Source organism: Arvicanthis niloticus, chromosome 27 (assembly GCF_011762505.2).
Source record: "Arvicanthis niloticus isolate mArvNil1 chromosome 27, mArvNil1.pat.X, whole genome shotgun sequence".
In the NCBI taxonomy this organism is placed as follows: Eukaryota; Metazoa; Chordata; class Mammalia; order Rodentia; family Muridae; genus Arvicanthis; species Arvicanthis niloticus.
In genome coordinates this window covers 25,925,674-25,932,535 of record NC_133435.1, presented here as the reverse complement: position 1 = coordinate 25,932,535, position 6,862 = coordinate 25,925,674, and the positions used below count along the sequence as shown (strand labels likewise).

Genomic DNA, 6,862 nt, shown 5'->3' with positions numbered 1-6,862 from the left:
CAGTAAACTATGCATTGCATCAGAAATGGTCACTAGATAGTTGTCAGTTATAGAATTGTCCTGCAAGCCCACAGCCTAATACTGTGTCCATTGTCAGATGTTGCTCTTATGCACTTGAAATGCATTGCAGTGTGATTAAGGAAAGCTGGTTTCAGGTATAACTTACCTGTACCTTAGCTCTGAGTTCAATTACTTGTGACATGATGGCTTTCTGCATCTCTCAGGCTATGGCATCTGCCATATTTGGATGGGAGCCAAAGTGAGCAGCCATGACACTGTTTCTCCACTATTATTGAAGATCAGAGGTGTTAGCTAGAAGTTGGCATTTCAACTCAAACTGTGTTTGGCCTCGGAATGCTATTTGTTCCAATGTATGAAGAAAATATTGGGAAGAGATTGGTTCCTATGGATTCTGTTTTTTATTTAACCATAAGGTTGTTGCAGATGCTTATTGCATGAAGTAGGTGAAATCATGGCAATAAAAAAAAAAAATCTGGTAGTGTTAAAAGTCTCTCTATTTTATGCATGTATTAGTGACAATACTAGCATTTAAAAATATACAATTAAGGAAGAAGCAGTACAGTAAATAAATGGCTGGACATTAGATTTAATTTGGGAGTGTCCCAGAAAATAGTAACATATGGTCACCTAAAATATAAGACATTATCATACTTCAAACAAAAATTTAATTATTAAAAGAGTAAATAAAAGCATAAGGAATTAGAATTGGAATAAAATTTTGAGAAAATTTTAAAAAGTACAAAAGAGGTGAAACATTTAAAACCATGCATGTGGAGGAGAAATCTGCTGGTAAATTATCGTCTGTTCGTTTCAAATGTTGAAAATTAAATATATGCTAAATTCACAGTTGAAAAGTTTGTTTTTTGTAAAACAGCAGTTTCTGTCAAAGTGGAGCCAAATCAATTTTATCTTTGATTAGAGGCAAATTTTGGAGTTTCTGGAAATCAGAGTAAAAAAATAAAAACCATTTCTACTTATAAATTCATAGTTAATTCTTGAAAAGTACTCAATTTCTAAATGAAATATTTTGAAAAATAAAGAATGAAATGTTGTAAGACATAAGTTTGTAATGTGAGCCCCTAGTCTCATCTCACAGTGTTAGGGGATGGAACAAGCCACTGAACATGCAAGCAAATAATAGGTGTCACATAAAAAACTCAATTAAATTGATATTTGGGGATTATTGATTTTTAAATCATACATCATCCTAACTTACACACTTATAAAATGCAACTTCAACAAATCCAGTTGCTTATGTCTGCCTAGAATGTGAGGTCTGGTTCCCGATCCTGTAGTCTAATACTGTGGATCGTGTAACTACTCTAGCAGCTATAAAATTCACAAGTGGCTGCATAAGCTTGGTGGTTTCATGGTTTCACTTGGATGCAGTGATGTTTGGTGGGGAGATGCAGAACATCTGAACTGCTCTCAGGGTCGTGTGCTGGAAGCCAGTCTCAGTTGTTTCTGAAGGAAGGATCACTGTATGAAATATATAGACAGAACAGCATTACGTGTAGGAATTTTTACTTGTCCCAGGTACAGTGTACAAAATTGTAAATTATTTCTGAAGATCATAGATTTGGAGAGGTTACAAGAATATAAGCAATTGTGTTGAAACTGTCCAAACAGTCATGAAGTCGAGGATCAAAAGGTATGTGGATACTAATTTCACAATTGGAGTATGTTTTAGTTTAAACTTTTCTTCATTAAATAAATGTCTTTGAAAAAATGTTTAAAATAAAACAATATTTATTTTTTATGTCCAGTAGTTTCTTGTTTGGTATTTTAACTCTACTTCATTAGGGAATAGTGTAGGTTGATAGACTTGTACCCTCTTTCTCTGGTTTCTTTAGAAATCTTCTGTTGTTTCCCATCATTTTTTTTTTTTTTTTTTTTTTTTTTGCATTCAGCTGGAAAGATAGCTCAGTGGTTACAAGCATGTACCACTCTTCCAGGAGACCTGAGTTCAGTGTCTAGCAACTACATCAGGTGTTTCCAAATACATGTAAGTCCAGCTCCAAGGTATCTGACAACTTCTAGCTTTCCAAAACACCTGTATACATGTGGCACACACACACACACACACACACACACACACACGCACACGCACACGCACACGCGCGCACACACACACACACACACATGAGAAAGAGAGAGAACTTAAAAATAGCTAAATTTAAAACATTTTTAGACATCTTAAAGGCTTAAAAATAGAATATTGTAGCATGACCTCCTGGAAAAGCACATCTGTTTTACAGTATTTCTGAAAATATTTAACATCCAGTGCCTGCCAGAACGCCTGGCTGCAATAAGGTGTAGTGCTCCTAGAACAACACCAAAATGCTACTTAAATATTGCTGCCATTTAGTATAGGCTCCACCCCAGTTACCTGGCAATAGCCAGGTGTGTCTGACTTATTATAAAAGAGGCTGCTTGCCCCCTCCTCTCTCTTGCCCTCTTGCTCTTGCCTCTCCCTCCCTCCCCCTCCCTCTTACCTTCCCTCTCTCTCCCATGTGCTCATGACCGGTCTCTACTCCTCCCCCACCTCTCTATGCCTTACTCTGTCTCTACTCCCTCAACTCTCCTCCCCATGTCCTTGTGAGGAGCCACCCTCACATTCGCCATTACAAGATGGCGCTGACATCCGTTGTTCCAACTGGCAAACAAGTGGTTTGCACATGTGCTGGGGTGTCTTTCATTCCTTGTGCTCTGCCTCACCCCTGACGCAGGATCGGCAGATGGGCTGCAGCCAGCCAATGGGTGCCACGTCCTAGGCGGGGAGCAGTTTCCTATATAAGGGCTGGGATTTCGCCCCTCGGGGTCCTCTTCACTTGTAAGCTTATGCTCTCCCTCTCAAGACGCATTAAAGCTTTACTGCAGAAGGATCCTGCGTGTACCGCGTCTTTCCTGCTGGCGGAGGTAGCGCGGGACATCTGGTGCCGAAACCCGGAAACCTCGACCTTATCATCGTCAGCACCTCAGAGGACCCCTCGATTCAGAGGAGGATTCAGAACTGCAGAAAGGTACGTTCGGAGAGGTATGTCTGCCCCTGACATTTTTGGCCTGATCTTCATTGTGATTTTCATGGTCCTTGTCCTAGTTCTCTTGATCGCTTGTTTCTGCAGTGGCGTTTGTTAATTCGGTTGGTGTTTGTCAGTCCGAGGTACATGAGCGGCGACACCTCCGAGATCTCGCCGTGAATCTCTTGTAGATAAAAGAGTGGCGTGTAGACTCCCCATCTTCGCTGCCAGTAAGACGGACGTAAATAAGCTGCCGGCGCGGAACATCTTACTTTCGTTTTCTTGGCGGTGGTAAGCCGGATGTAGATAAGCTGCGCCCGCCATGGGTTCCTCACAGTCAGTAATCACCACACTGGAGGCCGTTCTAAAACAACGTGACATTAAAATTGGACAGAAAACGTTGAGTTTCGTGAAAGAAGTGGACCGGGTTGCTCCCTGGTACGCTTGCTCGGGTTCCCTGACTCTCGCTTCTTGGAATAAATTGGGAAAAGATCTTGATTGCCATCACGCAGACAAGGACTTGAAACTGGGTACTAAGGCCATATGGAAGCTTATTAAAAACTGTTTAGAAGATGAAAACTGTAAGGAAGCAGTAAGTGAAGGGCAGGTTACTCTCGAAGGAGTTCAGGACAGCATGTCAGAAACCGAACAGAGTGAGAGGTTGGGCGCACACAAGAAAAAGAACGTCCCAAAAAAGGATAGGCACCCTCCTAAGACAGGAGAGAAACCCCCAATGGAGTCCAGTATCCCTCGTAAGGAGAGAAAGGGTGGGCTCTACCCCTCTTTGGAGCTGGAGGCACTGACCCGCGACAGTTCGGAAAGCTCCGGTGATGATGACACCTCTGATAAGAATACTCTTAACTCGGAGGAGGAGGCTGAGTTAGATGAAGAAGCAGCTAGATATGAAGCAGAGAGATAGCACCCAGATGATAACAAAAAATATAAAAAATTACCTAGAATTCCTCCTCAAAAGACGGTGCCCTCTGCACCTCCGCCTTATGAGGCGCATCCTCCATCAGGTTACTCACTTGTACCAGAAAAGGTGAGGAGAAAGATCAGGACTGTATTCCCTGTTTTTGAAACAGAAAATGGAGGGCGAATTCATGCGCCAGTAGATTTCAACCAGCTTAAGGAACTGGCCGAATCTGTTCGCAAGTATGGGACCAATGCTAATTTTACCCTGGTACAGCTTGATAGACTCGCCAATTCAGCATTAACACCAGCTGATTGGCAAATGATTGCAAAAGCCGCCCTCCCTAATATGGGCCAATATATGGAATGGAAAGCACTGTGGTATGAGGCCGCACAAGCGCAAGCCCGGGTCAACGCTACTGCCTTGACCCCGGAACAGAGAGATTGGACCTTAGACCTGTTAACAGGTCAAGGGGCTTATACTGCTGATCAAGCTAACTATCATTGGGGAGCTTGTACCCGGGTCTCTGCCACGGCCATTAGGGCATGGAAGGCACTTTCCCGAAAAGGGGAAGCGAATGGACAACTCACAAAGATAATTCAAGAACCCCAAGAGTCCTTTTCAGATTTTGTGACCAGAATGACAGAGGCAGCTGGGCATATTTTCGGAGACGTAGGTCCAGTCGAGCCTCTAATCCAACAGATAATTTTTGAACAAGCCACTCAGGAGTGCCGAGCAGCCATTGCTCCACGTAAAAACAAGGGCTTACAAGATTGGCTTAGGGTCTGCTGAGAGCTCGGAGGGCCCCTTACTAATGCCGGGTTGGCGGCTGCTATTCTTCAATCACAGAGGCGCCCCCCAATGAGACCTGGTCCAAAGGTCTGCTATAATTGTGGGAAGCCTGGTCATTTTAAAAAGGATTGTACAAATTTGAATAGAAAGGTAGAGACTCCCACTCTTTGTGACAGATGCGGCAAGGGATATCATAAAGCTAGTGAATGCCGTTCAGTAAGAGATATTAGGGGCAGACTCCTCCCCCCGCTGGATAGTCAGTCAGACGAGATGCCAAAAAACGGGACATCGGGCTCCCGGTCCCAGGGCCCTCAAAGATATGGGAACCGACTAGTCAGAACCCAGGAAGCCAACAGAAAGAGAAATCAGGAAATAACCCAGGAAGACCCACAAGGGGGGACTTGCGTGCCGCCTCCAACTTCTTAATAATGCCACAAATGAATATTCAGCCAATTCCGGTGGAGCCTATAACACCCTTGCTTCCCGGAATCATGGGCCTTATCCTCGGCCGAGGATCACTCACCCTGCAAGGTTTAATAGTGTACCCCGGGGTAGTGGATGGCCAGCATTCTCCTGAAATACAAGTCTTATGTTCTAGCCTTAGAGGAGTTTTTTTCTATTACAAAGGGAGATCGAATAGCCCAGTTGCTACTCCTCCCTGAAGTGGGAGAGGTCAATAGAGTAGGAACAGAACAGATAGGCTCCTCAGGCAGTGATCTAGCTTACTTAATGATTCCCTTGAATGAAAGGCCTAAACTGCGTTTAAAAGTAAAAGGAAAAGATTTTGAGGGTATTCTAGATACCAGGGCTGATAAGAGTATCATCTCCTCACACTGGTGTCCCAAAGCATGCCCCACCATTGAGTCATCACATTCGTTACAAGGCCTAGGATATCAGTCTTGCCCCACCATCAGCTCCACAACCTTGACCTGGGAATCCCCCGAAGGACAGCAGGGAAAATTTATACCTTATGTTCTTCCTCTCCCTGTTAACCTCTGGGGAAGAGATGTCTTGCAGGGTATGGGTCTCACCCTGTCAAATGAAACTATTCTTACAAAACCATATTCAGCCCAGGCAAGAGATATGATGATTAAGATGGACTACAGGGAAGGAAAAGGACTGGAAAAGTTGGAACAGGGCAGGGTGGAGCCTATATCCCCTAGTAGAAAACAAGATAGAAAATGGTTGGGTTTTTCCTAGGGGCTGTTGGGGTAGTACAGCCTATACCATGGAAAACAGAGGACCCGGTGTGGGTTCCCTAATGGCCTTTATCCTCTGAAAAATTAGAAGCTGTAACAAGATTGGTGGGGGAACAGTTAAAGCTCGATCATATTGAGTCTTCTACCTCACCTTGGAATACTCCCATCTTTGTGATCAAAAAGAAGTCGGGAAAATGGAGATTACTCCATGACCTCAGAGCAATTAATGAACAGATGAAATTGTTGGGCCCAGTCCAGAGGGGCCTTCCTGTGCTCTCTGCTCTCCCTTGTGGCTGGAAGCTCCTCATTATAGATATTAAAGATTGCTTTTTCTCCATGCCCTTGTGCCCTAAAGATAGGCCTAGATTTGCTTTTACTGTTCCTTCCGTTAATCATATGGAACCAGACAAGAGGTATCAATGGAAAGTCTTACCCCAGGGCATGGCCAATAGCCCCACCATGTGTCAAATTTTTGTTCAAACAGCCTTGGGACCGCTAAGACAATGGTTTCCCACCTTACTTGTCATACATTATATGGATGACATACTTTTGTCACATAAAGAGTTAAAAATATTACAAGAAGCCCACTCCTGTTTGATACAAACTTTGGCACAATGGGGGTTACAAATAGCAGTGGAGAAGGTTCAGATCTCTGAGGTGGGCACCTTCTTGGGGACTGTTATTTCTCCTACCAATATAATTCCCCAAAGATTGGAAATCCGTAGAGACCATCTGCACACCCTTGATGATTTTCAGAAATTATTGGGAGATATAAATTGGCTCAGACCCTTTTTGAAATTTTCTTCACCTGAGTTGAAACCTTTATTTGATGTCTTAGAAGGAGACCCCCATATCTCCTCTCCTAGGGCCCTTACTCCTGCCGCAAGTCAGGCCTTAAAGAAGGTAGAGGATGCCTT

The 6,862-nt window shown here is 43.6% G+C and overlaps 1 pseudogene; it reads left to right on the top strand.

The window, feature by feature from the left end:
• Positions 1-3,363: 3,363 nt before the first annotated feature.
• LOC143439544 (igE-binding protein pseudogene) lies at positions 3,364-5,709 on the top strand (annotated as a pseudogene).
• Positions 5,710-6,862: the final 1,153 nt, after the last annotated feature.